The following is a 23,302-nucleotide window of genomic DNA, read 5'->3' on the forward strand; positions in this document are numbered from 1 at the left end:
TTCTTATTTAGCTGCCCTAATAAAGTGTCCTTATTGCACCATAGAATTTTACGTTTTTTCCAGGAGGGAAAGGTGACTCAGCTGAAGGTTGGGCATGACACCATTGCAAGACTGTGCTATTGGGCAAAGATAGTGAGGAGCCCAGACATAGGCAATCTTTTTTACTCACTAGGGGATGTCTAAGTCAGATCACTTTTACATTTGAAAATTCATGAGGGCAGCAGTATTTCCTTTCAAATGTACAAGGGGCGTGGCATGACCATTTTTCTTCTGGCTAACACTGCACCAGGCTTTCAAACATCTGATTCCCAGTTCTTCTGTAAAAGTCTCCACTCCTAATTTATGAGGTATTCCAAAACAAAGCTTGCTAGATGTCTCTTAAGTATCTCAGCTTCAAGACATTTCCAAGCCTAGTAAATAATGAAATGTTTCAGGTCTAAACTGAAAATATTAACTTCAGAGTGGGAAGGTGGTTACACCCACTTCAACAAGCTCTGTTCAAAGTTAACAACTGGGTCAATGGTTTAAGTTCTCATGTCCTATCCTCTGCTTCACAAATATTCAATCAATGATGTGACCTTTAAAAAAGATAGAGGGTTTTTGTTTGTTTTTTTTTTTAAAAAAAGTACTAGACTCCAGCTTGTTTTGCATCCCCTATTTCTTTTCCTAGCACTTACCTGTGAGGATATAGCATTTTGAAGGATCATTACCCTGTTGCACAACAAATCACTATTTTAAGTTCACAGTATCACTACTGAGAATTTAAATTATCAATGTAAATATGTTTCCAGTATTATGTGAGCATTTTTTGCAGCTCTATGGGTTGATCCATTATATTGTCATCCCTGTGTGCAATAAACACATTTCTTTGTAAGAAATTAGACTTTATCTGGGAAAGAATAAAGTAGTTATTTGACTCATTGTATTTGGATGAGCTAAATTACTGAGAAGAAGAGTCCCAAATGTTAAAACAGATTTTCATATGAAATGGATGATATCGCTTGGAAACCTTTAAAAATCTATCTTCCATTTAATCTTTTCTATTATTAATTGAAATAGGCTCTGTACCAACTGCTAGGAGTTGGTACACAAGACTATTTGACTTTGATCATGAGTACTTGTCTAGAATTACGTTCCAAAATGCAAAACAGCAAAAAAATTGCTTGATGTAGAACTAAGCTGAGAAATGTCAGAAAAGTTTTACAGAGATTAAGAGAAAGCAACTGGAAGTGGGCAGACTGAAACAGAGGTGGAAAAGAAGTTAGTGTGTTAGAACTTCATAGGAGTACCTCATGAGTTTGGTTTTTTTTCATTTTGTATTTTCTGCAGTGGCATCTACTGAACTGAATTTCCAAAAAGCCTGATGGGTTCAGCAGGAACTACTGAGTATCTAGAGCTATTCCAAGTCAACCTAATAAGGACACATTATCTTTGCTCTTATGTAAATTGTAGCCATCACTTTACACTTTACACTGCCTTTACACTTGAAGTTTATACAGAATTCCTCTATCCTCACACTCTCAAAAACCACAAATGCAGAAATCTTGAGAAGTAGAAGGAAAGGACAGAACAATTTCTGAAAACTCCCAAAGCAAACAAAATTTACTTTATCTGTAGTATTCCCCAAATAATTCATCTAGTTAACCTACTTCCAAGGAACAGAACTCATTTTGCTTCTTTAACTTCTAAACCTTATTAGATCTTGTATTTGTAGGGCAAAGGTACTGAACAAAAGGTCAAATAGACACTGTTTCATCCCATCTAAGCATGGACATTTAAACTCAATGGACTCAAATTTCTAAAAAAAGAACAACGCTCATTTGTGGATTGGAAGTGAATCTGTGCCCCAAATCTGTATATTGTGGGAAAGCGTACGGAGTTTGTTAGAACAGTAACATAGTGGAAGTTCAAGCTACAGCTGCAGTGTAGCTGGCTCTCAGGGCGTATGAGTCTGCATGGTCAGCACTTCCCGGTGTGGTCCATGTGCTTGCCAGCTATTCTCTGCACAGATGAAGCAATGGACTGACTTAAGACAAAGTAACTGATTGAACTCCTGGCTGGATTCCTGCAGAGCTGTGACTAATTGTTATGGGAGCACTTCAGGTGGGAAATTCAGGTAGTCCTGTAGATTCCCTCAGGCATCTCCTGCTGTTCATAGGCAAATTGACAAGCAGTATTTATATGTTTAAATGTGATGATTAACATCCTGGGTAGAAGATCTGGCTGTTGCAGAGACTTCCCCAGGCAGTTCCCGCTGTAGAATTGACCAAATAATACAGAGAAAAGTTGCTTTCTAATGATCTGCAAAAATGTGTTTCTGCAAATGCAGAAATGCTCACATGGACTGCCCTTTTGCACACAGAAAATTACAGTATTTTATTTGTAGCTTAGGGTAATAAATAGAAATGGATCATGCATGCACTGAAGTGGCCATGTAAGACCACTGGTCAGCTGGTTGATAAAAATTTACTGGAATTAACAGTTCGGGAAGTCTCTCCATGTCTAAATAAGGATGCTTAAAATGGATTCCCATTACTCCCTGAACAGTTACTGACCAACTTACTAGAGATTTGATTCACCATCCAAGTACGATCCTATGCAAAATATCCCAACAAGGTAGCGGGTTTGGCATTTTTGGTTAGTTGGATTTTGGGGGGTTTGGCTTTTGGTTTGTTTTGGATTTTTTTAAACAGTCTGTCTGCAATTGCCTGTTCAATAATATGTTCCCCTGACCTCCTTCCAAATTCTTCCTGGGGTGAGATAGCTGTGTATCTTCTTTGCTTTGGTTTCTTTAGAGAAGAAACCTGAACTTGAATCTAGAAGAAATCAAGGTGCTCTTCAATGAGTATTTACATGCAGATAACCAATAAACATGATGCTGAATCATGCTGCAGACCATAATTGCCTCCATAGCATCAACTCTCTCTAAAAGTAACGTACAAGAAGAGAGAAATACAAAACATCTGCACAGGCTGGCTAAGATAAATGGATATACAGCTCTCTTAATAAGACCAGCACAGAGTGGCTCCTACTCTCAGGGAATATTTAACATATTTGGGATGGGATGGGGATGGACAGCAGGGAGAAATAGTGACTCTTGTTCACAGTGAGTGGAAAAGGCAAAAGAAAATTTTCCATCTCCTTGAATCAGAAAAATTTGGTCTGTGGGCTGGCAGTCATTGAAGCAAAGTGCCTCATCAAAGGGGCTGAAATTATAGGAGTTGAACCAAGCCATACTTAACTTAAGGTCATATCTTATCCTGAGGCAAATGACACTATTTTCCCTTCCTGGCAACCTATGAGTTTGTGACAGGGAAACTTGAACACATGATACAGATGATCGTAGGAGAAATATTCAGATCCCAAAAGAGTACATTATGCTTAGGAAAGACCTATTCAAGTAAAATGCTTCCTGTGGTTTAACCCCAGATAGCAACTTTGTACCACACAGACTCTTGCTCTCTCTTCCCTGGTGGGATTCAGGAGACAATTAGAAGAGTAAAAGTGAGAAAACTCATTGCTTGAGGTAAAAAGAGTTTAATAGATAAATCAAAAGATCATGCACAAGCAAAGCGAAACAAGCAATTCATTCATTACTTCCCATCTCTAAGCTTTTGTTTTATCTATGAAACTGTTAACCACAACATTTGTTCACAAATATTTTTCTCAAAGAAAAATGCAAATATTTGTGGTATTTCTTTGTAAGTTGTTTTAGAATTATTAAAAATCACGAGGATTTTGAAGTGAAAGAATTTTGGAACAACCAGGAAACCTATAAAAAACTCATCTTGAGATGTACTTGCATGTTCATGGTTTAAATTCTCTGTCCATGTGCTCCTACTTGCAAATATTGTACAGTTTCAAGAAAAAAGAAAAATAACATACTTGGCACTAGTGAGGCCCCAGCATGAGTACTGTGTTCAGTTTTGGGGGCCTGACTATAGAAAAGACATTGAGGTGCTGGAGTGTGTCCAGAGAAGGGCGATGAGGATGGTGAGGGTACTGGAGAATAAATGTTATGAGGAGCAGCTGAGGGAACTGGAGTTGTTTATTCTGGACAAGAGTGTGTTGAGGTGAAATCAAAGTGCTCTCTACAACTACCTGAAAGGAGGTTGTGGAGAGGTGGGGGGGTTCTCTCTAGTGACATGTGATAGGACAAGGGAAAACGGTGCCAAGTTGCTCCAGGGAGAGTTTAGATTGGATCTTGGGAAAAATTTTACAGAGAGATGGTGGAGTCTCCATCCCTGGAGGTAAGATGTTTTTCTTAGACTCATGATTTAGTGGTAGTTTTGGCAGGTTTGGGTGATAGTTGATCTAAAGGGTCCCTTCCAAGCAAGACAATTCTACGATTCTGTGACCAAAAGCAGTCAATAGTGGACTGCCAAAATTCACACACAATTATAAATTAGTATTTATACTAACTACTTTGAAGATATTTGCTCATCATGTATATCCACATAAGTCAGAACTGATTTATTGATTTTATGCAAACAGAAGATAAGAATTACATTTACAGTGGATAGTGTAGTTTGAGTAGCTCTAAAATAAACAGAGATTTCTAGGAGACATTGGGGGGAATTTATTATGAAAAACTAGAAAGAAAAATCTCTTAGAGGGATTGAATTTCTTGTAGGTAAAAGAAGAGTAAAGATTTTAGGTTAAATGTTGTACTAATGCCCAGTCTGGCCCCAATGCCATAATTATAGTAATCAAACACTATTTATTTATGCCATGTCTATTTTGCACTGGTTTCATGCATACTAAATATTTACAATTCAATCTGCAGTTTATAGCTTCCCATTGGCAGCAGCTTTTTTAAATATTTAATCAACTACTCCACTTAACAGCTTATATATCATTTGGGAATAATGCAAGAGAATTGCTAGCGACTTATACAACCTCCTGGGGTGCTTCTTCATTCTGGAACAAACCTGACTGTTATTACTGTAATCAGTTTTACAATCTTATATTACATCTGAGATCACATTGAATCATATTACTGATAGCAACGGATTCCAAGTTTGAGATCCTTATTCTGATGTACTTGCACGTGGTATGGAAAATGGCTATTTTGTCTGATTCATGGCTGCCATTCTTTTCTTTAGAAAATGTGGAGCATGCTTTTATTAGAGGACCCAGACTTACACCTGAGCTGTATCTTTAAAACAAGATTTAGCAATAATTCAGAGTCTAGATTCTCCTCAATCTAGACTCTTTGCATACAGAACCTTGAGCTTTGCAAAATTTAGAGGCATCATATGAGTAATTACAATAGTACATTTTTAACTAGAAGGAAGCACTTTCTAAACTCTTGTACCCTGTTAGATTGCACACTCTTAATTGTTTTTTTTCTAGAACTGCAGCGTGGATTGAAATATGCAAAGAGATTGGATTTAGGGGGTTGGACTAGATGATTTTTAAAGGTCCTGTCCAACCGAATGCATTCTATGATTCTATGACAAAGGGATACAGAACTATATGCAGTAATCTAAGAGTGTAAAGGCACCTGTCTTCTTCCTTGCTGTGGGGAACAGCTCAGATCTAAGACTGGAAAATCATTCCATTTTCAGTGCTTGCTAATTGACAGATCATTTGACTACTGGTCCACAGGAAGACAAAATAAAAAAAAAAAGAAAATGAAAGAAAAAAGGAAAAAATAAAGATAAAAAGTGGGAGGAAGATTACACAGAAAAGTCATGTGAAAATCAGCTACAGCCTTTCATTTGCTTGAAATAGAAATGATAATTCTTGTGTAGTATCAACTCTGCAGTATTCTAACTAAGCGTTTGCAGCTGTGAGTTGCTTTTGCCCTGAAACCAATTTAAAATGCAATGTTTGTTTTGGAAAAGGCCAAATCACTGCATAAATCTGTGGTCCTCTGCTTGCTTGGAGGAGGATGAGCTGAGGCTCCTAATAATTTGTGCTATCAGGCTGTGGAGAAAGGAGTCTTGAAATGTAGAATGATAACAATGAAAAACTGAATTGTAGCCTTTTAAAAAGTAAACAGGGTTAATATAGCCATTCTTACAGAAAGTTGGGCTTTTTTGCATCTCAAAGATTATTTTGCTTCTAGCTCTTTTTAATAAGTCATGTTGAATATTTAATGAAGTTTCTTTAAAATGTCCACATTAACTAACCATGACCCCTTATGTAGGGCAAGAAAAGAGAACACTTTCATTATGACCCAGTGCCTGGGGAGCCTTATTTTCTTTATTGTACAGAACAAGTAAGAACGTTTATAGATCTAGTGAGAGATAATAAAAAGTGCCCAATTTGCATTGAAAGTCAACAGGAGTCCTCTTTGGACTTTTAAAAACCTCCCCTTTTGTCAAATAATATGAATGCACACAGGTTATGTCATAAAGTTAAGTGGAGAGATAAAGGCATTTGGGAGGGAAAAATACTATCCTGGAGTCTTCATAGGCAAATTTTGACTTAGATTAATAATTTTCTGCTTCTATAAAATATCCCATCAGTTGTCAACAAAGTAATTTAGAATTGCTCCATTTATGTCTTGAGAGGTTAGGTGACATGGCTAATTGCGACTGCCTTTCCCATCAGTTTTAGCTTCTTCATCTGATCTTTATGCAAAACGAAAGCGGGTCCTTTTGAGGGGAGAGCTAAGGAGAGCAAAAATCTCAGTTCTTTGGAACTACAGTTGGCCTTTGCTTTCATGAGGCACTGTTCTTCTCACCCTGTATTCTTCCCATTTCTTTTTAGGCACTTCATAAAAAGGTCCAGTCTGGAAGCCTAGTTGCCCTATAGATATAATCTATAGCCACTGGAAAGAGATAGGCTCCTCAAGGGACAGTAGAGACCACTGGTGATTTGTATCATCTTTCATGAATGTCTGTCACTCTGGATCAGTGATAGAGGACTCTATCGTGGCAATGGCCATGAGGATAACTGAGTTCAGTTTATAATGTGGGATGGCTCTGGGCCTGCACTCTCCTAAATGACTACAGTGCAAGATAAGAAATAGTGACTGATTTATCTTCCTGCTGAACTTCTGGCTTTTATATTTTCAAAGCCATTTTTGCAGGTAAAAGCAAAAGTTTAATGGAAATTTACTTTAAAGGAGTAGTGCCATAACTCTACTTCTTGTTAGAAAGCATTGAATAAAACTAATGTTTTATTCAGCAGAAAACCAGTGGAAGAATTACCAAACTTTTCTATATTTTTTTCTCGTAGAAAGCATGCTTCCTTTTCTATTTATCCCTTATGAAGTGTTTTTAACTTATTGTGTTAATGATTTCAAAGACAGTTATGTAAATTCATTTTCCTCTCAATAACATTCTAAAAAATATCTTGTTCTTCATTATTGATAACTTTTAGATTGAAGTTAACTATTCAAGAAGTTCAGTATGATTTCTAAACTCTTCTGAATCTTTTGGAAGGTATCAATACCCTATAAAAAGATCACAAGCACAAGTATGAAAAGAGTATTTGAACTGTTTCATAAAAACTTTGTTGATGAAGGTCAACAAGAAACATACATAGAACAATTGTGGGATGTCTCTTCATCTTTGTGACCCTGGCAAGGTCTATAAATCCATCCAATTCAATCACCTCTTTTGGCTACAGTGCATTGAATGTTAATTTAGCAAGTTAGAATCCTTTCTTTAAGAGATATATAAAAGTTTTTAATTTTTTTCCCTGTCCAGAGAACAGATGTTTTCAGTCAGGAACAGAATGTTGAGTTTCATTAGAGACCCATGCAACAACTAAGCTGTTTCAAAGAAGTAATTCTTAGCCAAATTGACCATGTGTCTTTTCTTAGCAATGACACATTTGGGTGTATGGTTTCAAAAGCATCTTTAAAAAAAGAAAAAAAAATCAGAAGGACATGCTTTCTGTTTTATCAGGACAATTACTCCCTTTCTAATAGTTCATTATAAGTCAATCATGGGTCCACTTTTCTGACCAAAAGGGATTGCTTGAAAAACTTTATGAAAGCAATTTCCTCTAAATGTGAAGAGATTTTGCAGCAGAATGGCAAACTATTTTTTACTTTTTCATTACTCTGAAACTTAAAGTCCAGACATGAAAATTCTTTTCTGTCTATATTCAAGCAATTGACTTCAACCCATTACACACACATTTGCTTGTATGTCCTCCATATATACTAACACACAGGTATTCGACATATGTTGTCCAAGTATGTTAGGTGTACCACATTTGGACTACTCTCTAAGGTTCATAATCAGGGTTATAATAGAAGTTTAATGTTCTGTATTTGAACAAGTTTTAAAATGCAGTATGGTACTTGGTTTACATTGTCTTACACTTACTGAAATGACAATAATACTAGCCAGTATCCATAGAATTTAGCAATCCTTTTAATATAGCCTGTTTGAATTTTCAGGATTTCCTTCCTATCCCTTTCCCCCTCTTTTCTACTCCTTTGAAATGAACATGGATGTAGTGATCACTGCTACTTACACAATGAAATGTTGCAAAACCTATAAGGGAAACTGGTGGGTGAGACCAACAATTCATCTATTTTCTTTGGTATCTTAATTCTGACAGTGGCCATAAATGGGTGCCTAAGAAAATGTAATGAGAAGAGGGCAAGAATTTAGCAAAAATTTTCTAAATGCTTTCTCAGCCTCCATCTACATACCTCAAGATTGCCACATCTTTAATCATCCCCAGTAGCTTTCATTTCTCATAATCTACCTGTCTGCCTGCTATCCATGTACAATTTTACCAATTGCTGTATCAGTGGCTAAAGAGTACAATATTAAATTCACATTAAGTTATAAAAGTTTTGTAGATATGTTCCCTTCACCGTAGACAGTCTGTACTTTGAAGGGTAACCACACAGTAGATGGCATTTTGGAAAGTCTAATTCTATGTAGATAATGAACATGTCTTGTAGAAAGCAGCCAGAGTTTAAATCAGATATTACATTAAGGTATTCTGAGGTAATCAATAACAGGGTGTTTTGCTGAAATATAATGGGTTTGAAATGTTGTAAGTGTATCAATGCATTAATACGACTTACAAATTCAGTTAGTAGCTTTTTGTTCATTTGGAGCCCTTAATCATAAGGCCTTTCATCCCTTCCATTTAGTAACATTTGAAAGAATACATATGTAAATTAGTGATACACTAAGAAACTAATGCAAATTGAACTGAATGAGGCATAATGTAATGATATCATTTACCTATTCCCCCCCTTTGTATTCCTTTAACTATTCTTCTACTTTCCAGCTCAGAAATTAAAAAGATTTTCACTTTTCATGCTAATACACTGGACCAAGGTGAAGAGCAGGATGTAACGTATTGATAAATTTATGAAAATTAGAAGAAAAATGTGTAGGATTGCCTGGGGAAATCTAAGGAGAGTAAAAAGGGAGTTTAAATTAGTGAAATCTGCATATTAATGTATCCTTTCATAACACTGCAACATCTTCAATCCATTTCTGAAGGTGGTCCCTGGTGAGGAGGCTTAACTTAAAACCAAGAAATGCTCTCCAAGTTCATGAACTCCAAGAGAATGCAATTAACATCACTTGCCAAGTGAGCCCTCTACTGGTTTTCAGACTGTGGGCAGAAGCACAAGGGCTTATACTGAATCTGTGAGACCACACTGGAAAGGGTGCTGTCCTTTGCTCTTTGCCACTATAGCTATAGAAGATGTTTAGTATCCAAAGGTTCTTATGTGTAAACTATGAAGTACTTAAAATATTTATTGAGATGTAAAATATGAAAAAGCAGCATTGATGCTTTCATTCAGACAAACAAAAATCTCCCACAACAAAATGTTCCGTGATCACTGTTATTATTATAAAATAATAGCCTACGTTATAACTAGTGGTGTTGCCATAGTTATTTCCTAGACTGAGGATGCTGGAAAATGTTGTGTCCCTGTTTAAAGATAACTATTGGCAAATGTTTACATTGTGATACTTACTTCTGTCCCTACATTATAAAGACTTTGCATTTAAATTAGAAACATAATACTGTATACTGGGAAGCTAGTAATGAAATAAATTTTTCTTTTCATCTTTCTGTTTGCACTTTCAACCCAATTCACAATCTTACTGATTATACAAACTACGTTTGTGCTGATGTTTGAATGCTTTGTATAAATGAAGTTTTAGCTCATTTAAAACTGGTGAAAATAATTTAGAATGTTTTTCTTACTTTTAATCATTTTTATCAGTTTTTTCCCTAGAATATTTTTTTCAGAAGGTTTTGTTGGCTTGAATTGAGGAAGATCAGTTGTTATTCAGAACATGAATTTTAAGCTAACTGCCATGGTTTAACTCCAGCACCATGAAGCCACTTGATTACCTCCCCCTACCCTGAGGGGACGGGGAGGAGAATGGAAAAAATACCCCCAACTTATGGGTTGAGGTAATAACAGTTTAATAGTTAAAAAGGGAAGAGAATAATAATAGTAGTAATAAAAGTAATAGTAGGAGTAGTGGTAAATAAATAAAATAACAATTCACCAACACAACCAGATGTAGAAGGCAAAATCCAAAACCTGATACCCAGTTTCCAAGCAGCAATCCCACCTCCCATCTAGCTTCCCCAGTATGTATAGAATCATAGGATGATTTAGGTTGCAGGGGACCTTAAAGATCATGAAGTTTCAACTGGCCTGATAGGGGCAGGTACACCCTCCACTGGACCAGGTTGCTCAAAGCCCCATCCAACCTGGCCTTGGACACTTCTGGGGGGCACATATGTGGAGGTTGATATTATATGCTAGGCAATATCCTTTTGGCCAGTCTGGGTCATCTCTCCTGGCTGTCCAACTGGCAGGGTGTGAGAAGCTGAAAAGACCTCGACTTCATGTAGAACTACCAGTACCTAGCAACAACTAAAAACATCAATGTGTTATCAACATTTTTCTCATACTATATTCAAAACACAGCTCAACACCAGCTACTAGAAAGAAAATTATCTCAAACAAAACCAGGGCACTGACTCAGTTGAGAACAAGCATTTTTACTCTCTGATCCAAACGGTTTCTTTTCAGATTACTTGATCAAGATTTCAATCATTTGATCAAGTAGCAGAAATAATGCTTTGATTTAGGTAGGTGGTAACCTAAGTTTGAATAATTTCCAGTTAGTTTAGCCATTTATTATACAATAGCTCCATGGTACCTGTTTCTATTCAGTTTCCTTCACAGTGAGAGGACAGATGTATTCACTTTTAGCAGATACCAGCTTGAGTTCAAGGTAAGATGTGCACTAGCCTCTGACAGCCACCTTGTGCAGTAAATAGATATCTGTATAGACCCACATTTATTCATCCTACCCATATTATTACAGACACTGTCAAAATGAGTGATTTGTAATGTTTGCTAGATTGAAATCTTATTTGCCTAGCATGTTTAAAAAGTTATATTCAATAATTGCAAAGAAGTCAATATTTGTTGCAGGATAATTTGCACAAATGAAATGAGATTAAATTAAATTGGTTGAAATGCTTGCTATCTTATAACCTAAAGATTCTGCAATATCATTTGAACTCATAATAGTCAAGAATGTCAGCAAAAAAACAGCTATCAAGGACAGTACAGATATAGATTAGAGTTTACCCTGCTTTCTGTAACAGTGATTCCTTTTCTTCAGGCTTAATGCATGCTAGAGGATTAAGTGGGTTTGCTGGCTAACTGTCTTTGCATTAATTATATTTACATTCTTCATGTCATTATGAGTCACCAAGTAACTTTTCCTGTACAGTACAATCTCTTTTCTTAAATCCTCTCTTTTTGTATTGTGCAACATTTCAATCCTTAGCTTGTTTTTTTTATTTCTTAACTTAGCACCTATGTCATGTCTGAGGCAAGAGAAGTCTTTCTGCTACCGCCCCTTTACACTAAAAAATCTGACTTACATTTTGTACTTGGCTTACTTCACAGAAATATTTGTAAATAACATTTTTGCAAACTAACTTTCTTTCTTTCTTTCCTTCTTTCTTTCTTTCTTCCTTTCTCTTTCTTTCTTTCTTTCTTTCTTTCTTTCTTTCTTTCTTTCTTTCTTTCTTTCTTTCTTTCTTTCTTTCTTTCTTTCTTTCTTTCTTTCTTTCTTTCTTTCTTTCTTTCTTTCTTTCTTTCTTTCTTTCTTTCTTTCTTTCTTTCTTTCCTTCTTTCTTTCTTTCCTTCTTTCTTTCTTTCTTTCTTTCTTTCTTTCTTTCTTTCTTTCTTTCTTTCTTTCTTTCTTTCTTTCTTTCTTTCTTTCTTTCTTTCTTTCTTTCTTTCTTTCTTTCTTTCTTTCTTTCTTTCTTTCTTTCTTTCTTTCTTTCTTTCTTTCTTTCTTTCCTTCTTTCCTTCTTTCCTTCTTTCCTTCTTTCCTTCCTTCTTTCCTTCCTTCTTTCCTTCTTTCTTTCCTTCTTTCTTTCCTTCTTTCTTTCCTTCTTTCTTTCCTTCTTTCTTTCCTTCTTTCTTTCTTTGAATACTGTTTAATCAAAATGTTTCAGGTAATAACTTTGACGTAAATGAAGCATATCCATGAACTATAAGTTTGTCTAAGGCTCTCCAGAATTCTAGAGGAATGAAATGAAGGCCAGTGCCATCTTTGCAAATAAATACAGGAATTCATTCCCCACTTCCCATGGGCAGGCAGGTGTTCAGGCATCTCCAGAAAAGCAGGGCTTCATCATGTGTAATGGTTACTTGGGAAGACAAACAGCATCACTCTTAACATCCTGCCCTTTATTTTTTCCCCAGCCTCTTACATGCTGAGCATGATGTCATCTGGTACGGAATATCCCTTTGGTCAGCTGTCCTGGCTGTGTCCCCTCCAAACTCCTTGTACACCCCAACTCCTTGTACACCCCAACCTACTCACTGTGTAAGCACTCCTTAACAATAACAAAACCATTCCTATGTTATAAACATTATTTTCAGCCCACATCCAAAGCATAAATCCATATGAGCTACCATGAAAAAAACTAACTCTATGCCAGCAAAATCTAGTGCATAGGGGTACTCCATTTTGATTTTGCCTTCTTTTCCCCGCTTTATTTCTTTTAGTTTGTTTTTTATGTTTTCACAGAAAATATTTTATAAGCTAATGTGTGCAGTTTTGAAGTGACCGTACTGGATTCTGAAGTACACTAAATAGTAGGCTCAGGTTAAAAAGACAGGTTGTGTATACATTTCAAAAACCTCAAAGCCACGCAATTTTTAAATGAAACATTAAATTTTAGTTTCAAATGACACATTGGTTGAGATTATTTTTGAATATTTATTCCTTGTAAAATTAAATATCTCAGTTGAACTATTCTTTTTTTCTTTTCATATGCTCAAACAAAGCCAGAAAACCATCGGGCAGTGACCCAAAATATCAATTATTAACATGCTGCAGTCAGGAGTACATTACAGCTATGTTATTAGAAATTCACATCTTGAGACTGTATTTTGAGTCATGTGATGATATTTTCAAAAGAAGCATACAAAATATTAGATTTTTAATCCAGAGCTTGTCATGTAAATAAGGGGGTTTATTCTTAAAAAGTCAATTGTTAAGGATAGTGGGTTTTGACAAGTGTTTTTGCAAATGCAGAATTTTATTTTGTAGGTTTTAGCCAATATTCTTTTTTGTGTCTATACAAACATGGGATAAGCTTACTGTTAGATCACCCTTCAAATGCCGATCCTACTTTGCTGCCATGTCTTACCAATTCTCATATTATTAAAATCCTATTCTTAATTGCATTAGTAAAAGGAATCATGTAAATATTTTTACATAGTAATTTACTGCGTCAAAAATGTGTTGCTTTTTTATGCTGTGTCAGTCTCCTCAAAATTTCTGAGCCCTCTCTGTATTTATGGAAATTAAATTGTAACAAAAAAATTTAAATATCACCACATTTACAGTAATATATTGCTTTCTTAGGAAACTTTTTCAGGATTCTTGGATCCAGCTCTTACCTTCACTGGTATTGTGTGCCCTTAGTATGTCTGAAGTGAGATAGCTCATGTGTTTTCGCGAAGTGCGAGATGATGTTGTGCTCTGTGTCAGGCTGTGGCGTCAACTTGGTTATGCAAAGGGAGAAGACAACCTTTACTGCTGCTCAGGCACCTACTCATTAATACAAGAGGTCTTTTCTTCTTAGGGCCCAACAAATGAGGCAGAGACAAGACACCATCCAGCCAATGTGGAGTGTCTTCTCCCATGGTTTTGTAGTCTGCAGGCAGAGCAAGCATGAGCACATCAAGCAGGCAGCAGTGAAACTGTGGCACTGGATGCCTGGGTGTGCAAAGGGTGCTCCTCACCTCAGAGGACTGAAATGAATGAAAATTAAAAAAAATTAGAGGCCAGCTCCCAATTCTTGATGCTCAAGTTGTGAGGATGAGCAGCTCTGCCTGGCTTGGTGAGAACTGCAAGTTCGTCTTCTGTGAAAGAAGAATGATCTTTTGCTGCATTATTCTGGGGACATTAAATACTTCCCTGCTTAAAACGTGGTTTCACACAGGACTTCATCATAGGCATTTTTCTCCTGTTTCTTGTTCATTTTTTATGTAAGAAACAAGTAGGTATTGTTTGTCTGAATTTAAATTAATATAATAGTAAGTTGTCAAAACACATTGGAGACATTTAGGAATAGGTCCTTTCATTATGAAGCACACACACCCACTGCAAAGCTGCTTTGAAAAGCTTCTGATAAGAAATTGTAGTAAGAATTGTAGTAACACAGGGGTGAAAAGTATGATTTAAAGTATGACAGGTCCAACAAAGTTTTTTGTTTTGAAGGGAATTACTATTTTGATGGCTAAGCTTAAAACCATAGGACAATTATAATGATTGTGTTATTAACTCTTCGTGAGAATCATTTCTATGCTTCTTTGGACTGAGTGGTCTGAAAATGAAGATTGGGCCTAACAATGATGCTGCATTGACATGAAGCTTATACCTTTACCAGACTTTGATAAGCCAGCCTAGGTCCTCGAAATGGACACAAGAGCATAACTCTCCCTGCACTGTTTAGTCCACCCAACAAGCAGGGTTAACTACCCTGGACAGAGCATGTTCATTGCTTCCAAAACATCATTTATTTCCTTCAACTTCATGTGAAATGTGCCAAATAAGCATCCAACTATACAACACTGTAAGAAAACTGGCCCCAAACTTAAGAGAGAATTTTAAGTGTACTTAGTGTGTAATTCACTGTTGAAAAATACCCCAAAATCGATGCATATGAACCTCAGCTGGTTGAAAATAATGTACAGTTTCATTTTGAATATAATGATCTATCAAATAGATCTGGTTAGGTGTAAAGGAGTGGGAAATATATGACTTCAAGATTTTTCTGTTACTCTGTCACCTTGCTTCCTACTTCTACAGAGCTGGAAAACCCTGTTGCCATTTATCCCTGAAAAGTTTTCAGAGCATTTTACCTTTATTATCACTGCATGGGTGCTTGGAACCTGAAGCTAATCTCTAAGCCTTCCAGTGTTGGTCATTGCTCCAGAAATTTGGGGGTTTTCAATATCAGCAGAGCTAAAAGGGAGCAAAAATACTGGAAGCAAGGGCTGTCATATCCAAACTGAGTGCCTCAGACCTTGGGCTCAGATGTGTAGAGCTGTTAGATATCTGTCCTAAGGCTGAGAAGAAATGTCTGCTGAATGTCATTGCAAAGTACTGCATTTTAGTAAACATTACCTGTGACTAATCTAGAAGCCAATAAACTATTAGCATGTGCAAATTGCTTCCATTCACCAATGTCTTCTCTATCTTCCCAGGATAAGTGGTTACCACAAGCTCAGTTCTATAGTTGAACATGACAAGAATTTTCACATGAACTACCTAACACAGTACATGTGAGCTCCCTAATAAGTCCACAATGATTTGCACAGGTCTGTCTAAACAAGTGACAAACAAAATAACAGTTTTTGTTTGTAGAGATTAAATTTTATTCAGTCATAATTTCAGATGACTAATATTAGAAAGGTAATGAGGACAGAGATTTTAATAGTCCTAGGTTTGCAGGTTCTCTTCATGATTTACATATCAAACAGGTGCATTTATATATAACTATTTCAATTAATTTATTTCTCTTGTTATTTTTTTGTTTATTTAATCTCTGAATAACTTCTATCCACTACACTGGTAAGGGTTGTCAAACTGATTTTCCTGGTGTAATAATGGGTTATATTGGTAAAAGTACTATCTGACTTCCATTAGGGGTAAGTAATCTATTAGAATATTCTAATATGTGCTTGATGTCTTTTATGTAACACCTAATTTCTTAACTTTAAGTAGGGCTTGCCAAAAATTTCAGGTTTTGCACCAAAGGAAATTTTGGGGCAGGGGAGGGAATAAATAACCTTTTATTAAGAGGAAAAGTTTCTAGTCTTAGGTCTTTTCAGATAATAAAAATGTAACTTAAACCATTTTTTTTTTTATTTCAATTATTGGCATTTTTTTGAGGAATAGATTCTGTCTGACGTTTTCAGCCAAGCACTAAATGTGTAAAGGAAGAAAAAGTTTTTGCAAGTTAATTTATCAAAAAGAATATGTGAACATATGGCCATATTATTAGTTATAGCTTTGAGTGACACTGATATAATATTAAAAAGTTTTCTAGTTGGCTAATACATGTTAATATTTTTTTGAGTTTCTCTAAAAAAGAATCCAAAAAACCCCAACCTGAAACAACCAAAACCAAACTACAAACATACCTAAAACCAAATTAAACAATTGAAAGGTGTTATTAGGCTAATAACAAAGATTCATTTTGGGCAATCATAAATCTAATCAACCAAATCAGAAATAATAATAGCATATTAAATGGTACTGTGTGTCAAGAAGAAAAGCAAAGAAAGGGGAAAGCTAAAATAGACAAATAGATTAATAGCTCTTCTTTTTATGTAGAATTGTGGGAGTCACGCTGTGAAAAACTGAATTAATTAGCAAGTTTTATAAAGTATTAGAAAAGTCCAATAAGAAAAAAAATCTTGCCACAGAGTTTCCAAGTGAAACTCAGGATTTCAGTCAAATAACTCCTATTAAATCAGCCAAATCTGGCAGTTAAAACTCCACATTTTTTGCTTTGGATTAATTTGGTGACATTAGCACACCTTTGGTCTTTGTGTACCAGAAGGGCTTAAACATTTGAAGCAAAGATATTGCAACTGCACAAATACTGATTTATAAGCAAAATGTATTTTTTTATCACAGGATGACAATGCCATTGAAATCCTGAGGTCATGTTATATGAGGGGGATATTTTCCTCTCATCAGTGGAATACTCTTGATTTGGTTTAAGGTGGATTTTTTTCAGGTAAAAGAAAAGCACTTCCTTGTCCTCAGTGAGAGACAATCCTCCTAACCGCCCTTTAGATAATGACCAACATGTCCTTTTACTTTGCCATGACGTTGTTATCTGCCACCTCTTAACCTGTTCAAATGACATGAGTCAGAAAAGAGCTGCTCTTCAATGTATTCACATATAACTTAATGGTTAGGGAATTCAAAAAGGGTCAGATGAGATTGGCAGTGCAGATCAGGGAACTCCATATGCATTGAAGATACACTGTCACCTTTTTGGTCCCACAGACCATCTTACCAGGACCTTAAAAATGTCCTAAATAAGCCAGGTGTGAGAAAACAATTGTGCATAATTCTGCAAGAAAGATATATCATTCAGGAAAGTAACTGCACATGGAAAACTTGATAGGTTTTCACAGAGACAAAATGAAGATACAGTTGGAGAAGAAAATATGACCTTTTTTTTTATTGCTTCAGACAGTTTACAGGTTAACAAACACCACCTTGTGTTCAGTCATACTATGATTTCCAACATGGTACCTGGGGTAGGATATCATGTCACAAAATGAAGTTAGCGCAAACTCTCTTTTCAGTTCACTTCACCTCCTGACAATGGCACCATAATATTATTGTATTATATTTTTAGGGTTTTTTTTCCCAGGAACTTCTGTAGGTTCTTGAAGCAAACTGGGGTCCTAAAATATATTGTTCAAGAACTGGCCAACACAATGTACTGTGCAACCCACATAGGTCCCAAGTGACTAGTCTTGACACAATATTGCAATAAAATCAGAGGGACGGGTGAGTCTTTAAAGAGATATACTGACCTCTGATACCCAGCATTATTAACTTTCTACTAACTGAAAACTCTCACAACGTCTTGCATTTATAGTATAACAGAATTGTTTAGGCTGGAAGCAACCTCAACATCTAGTTTCAAACCAGGTTTTTACCAGAGAGAAAGGAACAAATATAACACTTCTGGCTAAAAGGTGACAGATGAACGGATGACAAACTTTGAGCTGTATTTCAAATGTGTTTTCATGGATCATAGAATCATACAATCCCAGAATTACAGACTGATTTGGGTTGGAAGGAACATTAAAGATCATCTAGTTCCAGGCCCCTGCCATGGGCAGGGACACCATCACTATACCAGGGTGCCAAAGTCCCATCCAACCTGGCCTTGAACACTGCCAGGGAGGGGGCAGCCACAATCTTTCTGGGCAACCTATGCCAGTACCTCACTATTGTCACAGTTAAGACTTATTTTTCCTAATATCTAATCTAAATCTGCCCTCTTTCAGCTTAAGGCCTTTTGCTCTGTTATTACATGCTCCCTCTCCAACTTTTCTGCAGGTCCCCTTCAGGCACTAGAAAGCTGCAATAAAGTCTTGCCAGAGTCTTCTCTTCTGCAGACTGAAAAACCCCAAGTGTCTCAGCCTGTCCTCATAATAGAGTTGTTCCAGCCCTTTAATCATCTTTGTGGTCCTCCACTGGACTCACTCAAACAGATATATGTCTTTCTTGCACTGGGTAGCCCAGAGATGGATGCAGTATTCCAGGTGGGGGTCTTATCAAAGCAGAGCTGAGTAGTAGAATCATATCCTTTAACCTGCTGGTCATGCCTCTAATAATGCAGTCCAGTTAGCTTTCTGGATTAGAAGCACACTTTGTTGGCTCATGTTGACCTTCTTGTCCACCAAAACATTTGCAAGTCCTTCTCATCAGGGCTGATCTCAATCTGGTCTCCACCCAGTCTGTAGTTCTTCGCATTGTGGCAACATATGTGCAGGACCTTGCACTTGGCCTTGTTGAACTTCATAAGGTTCACAACCATTCAGTCAATTTCTTATCTATCAAGTGGTCCATCCATCAAATCCATGCCTGTCCAATTTAGAGACAAGGGTGCTGTACATGACAGCGTCAAATGCTTTGCATAAGTCCAGGTAGATGACAATTACTCTTCCCTTATTCACAAAAGTTGTGACCATATCATAGAATACCAACAAATTTGTCAAACATGATTTATCATGTTGGTTATAATCAATCACATCCTTATTTTTGATCCATAGTTTCCAGGAGGTCTGCTCCTTAATCTTGCTGGGCAGAGAGTTAAGGCTGACCAATCTGTAGTTTTCAGACTAAAGTAAATCTACTTTTTGCCACTGCACACTCTTTCTTAAATGGGGAAATTATCACAGGATATATCTCCTCTAAATTAGAATCTAATGAAAAACTGGTATTCCTGTAAACTATTCAGAAACTGGCAGATACAATAATTCTCTTATCTCTGTTATCATACAGAAAATTCAAGTGATATCTCATAACTTCTTAAGATAAGGATACACAGAGTGTGGAAGATGAACATAAAGCCTATAGTCACCTCATCCCTGCAAACATTAGGTGTGATTTTCATTAATTAAAGTAAATCTTTAAGATCTCAGAATACCAAAATTCTGAGCTGAAAGGAGACTTATATAGTCAGCTTGCCCAAAGAATTGTGGTGAATGGAGTTAAATCCAGCTGGCAGCAGGTCACAAGTGGTGTTCCCCAAGGCTCAGTGCTGGGGCCAGTCCTTTTTAACATCTTTGTTGATGATCTGGATGAGGGGATCGAGTGCATCCTCAGTAAGTCTGCAGATGACACCAAATTGTGTGGGAGTGCTGATCTGCTGGAAGGCATGATGTTTCTGCAGAGGGACCTGGACAGGCTAGATCAATGGGCAGAGTCCAGTTTTATGGGGTTTAACAAAGCCAAGTGCCAGGTCCTGCACTTTGGTCACAATAACCCCAGGCACTGCTGCAGGCTTGGATAAGAGTGGCTGGAGAGGTCCCTGGAGGAAAGGGACCTGGGGGTGTTAGTTGACAGCCAGTTGAACATAAGCCACCAGTGTGCCCAAGGTTGCCAAGAAGGCCAACAACATCCTGGCCTGTATCAGGAATACTGTGACCAGCAGGAGTAGGGAAGTGATTGGTCCATTATACTCAGCTCTGGTGAGGCCGCACCCTGAGTATTGTGTTCTGTTTTGAGGCCCTCACTACAAGAAGGATGTTGAGATGCTGGAGCATGTCCAGAGAAGGGCAACAAAGCTGGTGAAGGGTTTGGAGCATAAGTCCTCTAAGGAGCAGCTGAGGGAGCTGGGGCTTTTTAGTCTTAAGAAAAGGAGGCTGAGGGGAGACCTATACAACTACCTACAAATAGGGTGTAGAGAGGTGGGGGTCTGTCTCTTCTCTCAGGTAAGAAGCAATAGGACAAGAGAAAATTGTTTCAATTTGCACCAGGGGAGATTTAGGTTAGATATCAGGAAGAATTTCTTTACTGAAAGGGTAGTCAAGCATTGGAACAGGCTACCAAGGGAAGCCACCATCCCTGGAGGTATTTAAAAGTCGCCATCCCTGGAGGTATGTAAAAGGCGTGTAGATGCTCTGCTTGGGGACATGGTGTAGAGGCAGGGGTAGGCTGTAGTTGGATTTGGTGATCTTAAAGGTCTCTTCCAACCTAAGTGATTCTATGATTCTATGATTATATAGAACTCTGGGTCCTTGAGCTACCTCCTTTCATAACATGGTATACAGTCAGCATGTAAGGAGCTAGCTCCTAAAATGAAGTACAGGCAGAACTGCTGTTTCTGCTGTGCAGACAGATGCCTTGTCTTTACCAAGAGAAATGAAATTATTTATTTTTGGTTCCTGGCAGACAAACCACTGAATGTTACTGCACCATTTCTGGCAAAAGCACTTGATGATGCATACAAACGAGGTCTGTTTTAATGAGCTGCTGGCCAAGAGGAGGCAGCAGAATTTAATCTTAAGACTTATGTCCTTTTGAACATATGGTGCTAAATGAGCATCTCTCACAGCCCAACTAGTAATGAGAACTAATCTGAATTGGGCTAACAGTAATCTGCAACAGATGAAATAGCAAAACCATATTTCTTAATTTCAGTGAAGAGTTAGATGCATTTTTAAAATTTAAAGTTCATTGTTTTACTGGCATAGAAATTATTTGGTGAATATGAACCAATGGAATGTCAAGTCCACATTGTGTCATAAAAAAAAAGAAAGATCTAGGAGGGTTCAACCAGTAGAAGGTTTTGGTATAATAAAAATTACCATAACCCTTTTGTTTATATAGCATTTCACATGCACTCATCCATATCATGATCACTGCAGCATAATCAAAAATCTGTTTCTAATACATTCTAGAAACCCTTACAACATTTGCATCTTGCATATAGCCTCCCATTGAGACTCAAATGCAAAGCTTGAACGAAATGAAATCAGCTAATACCACATTTCTTAGATGAATATTTAAAACCCTCTACATATAAAATAAAGGAATGATGAAGGAAAGGAGGGAAGGAAGGAGGGAGAAAAGGAAGGATTAATTGATATGCACACTAAAGCTGAGTGATTTTCTACCCTTGAAACTGCTTCAAAAAGTAGGAGTGCCTGACACCTAACTTGCATAGATAACATATTTTACCCAAGTGTTTGTAAGCACAGATACTTGTCAAAATATTTTTCAAATAGAAGAACTGGACTGTAGTCAAAATTTATAATCTGAAAGACTAGAAAATTAAGTAAAGCCATTTTGACATTAAATTGAACATTTTGTAGGCCGCCAACATAAAATACTAAATATTTACATGGAACATATGCTTGATCATTGCATTGCATTTGCAGACCAGGTGTGTTATTGCTTCCTGCACTGACTGCAAACGGCAGCAAAGTGCTGAGAGCCCTGTTTTTAAAATATTTCATCTTGATGGTTAAGAGGAATGAAAGTATTTCTGCTATGACTTGATTTCAGGAACATCATAGAACCAGTTAAGGCATAACTAAGCAAACTGCAGAGATAACAACATTCATATAATTATACAATGACATTCTGGAAGTGTTGGCATGGAATATATCTAATGTCTTGTGGAGGGGAGCAAATGCACACACACATATATTTTACATATATGTTACATTTTTAGTCCAGATAGGTTCTACTCCGTAAAATTTCTGTCTTTCTACTTGAAATTGAATGAATTCTAGATGAATCTCTGGGGATGATCAAACTTATTTCCAGTATTTGTTTCTTTACATGTCTAACAGACTTTTGATAAATGGAGATTAAGACATTAATTTTGTATTTTCCCTACTTAAATGATAAAAATGGAAAAAACATTCTCAACAGCTTGCCTTCCAAAATGCAAGCCCAACTGTGCAATTATTGTGATTTCATGCTGCTGGAGTAAAGTAGAAAATAGGAAAAGATTAGTACTGGTGCTAGATGTTAGGTCAAAACTAAATGGATATCGGAAAAAGAGATGAACTAGGTGTATATTATTACCATATTATCCCTCTCTCTGTAGAAACATTATGTGCTTTCTATTTAAAATATATACACACTTAATTTATCTAAGACATTGCTTAGCTAGTTACTTTAAAAGTGTGGCATTTAGACAGCCCAAATTCCTTATTTGCCCTGTATTCTTTCACTACCTGGCTTAGGATCCTCTCGTCTACTTGGCTAATAGAAAATAGTACACTTTAAAAAGTTGCTTATGATGTTCAAAGCATGTGAATACTCTTGCCCATGTAAGTAGCTGAACTGAACCCATAGTTCTTAAATATGGTGAAATGCATTCGGTACAAATTCCATAAGCCTAGGAGATCTATATTAGTAAAAGTATTTTTACCACAGTCTTGGTCTTCCATCTATGCTTCTCTCTTATTGTAATTGTATTTCTACATTGAAAGGTATTTACAGATAAGAATGTGTAAGAGCTGTAAAGCTGTTGCACACATTGATTCTTACATAAGTGAAGGACAGGAAAATGGAATGCATGTATTTAAGCAATTGTAAATACCATATGGATTCTTTCAGTGTTTACAATATAGAGTCATACATAATCTTTTAGGTTGGAAAAGATTTTTCAGATCATTGAGTCCAACCAGAAACCAAACACTGCCAAGTCCAGCACTAAACCATGTTCCTAAGTACCACATTTACATGTCTTTTAAATACCTCCAGAGATGTGACTCAACTACTTTCCTGGGCAGCTTGTT

This window comes from Gallinula chloropus, assembly GCF_964237585.1.
Source record: "Gallinula chloropus genome assembly, chromosome: 2".
NCBI classification, from domain to species: Eukaryota; Metazoa; Chordata; class Aves; order Gruiformes; family Rallidae; genus Gallinula; species Gallinula chloropus.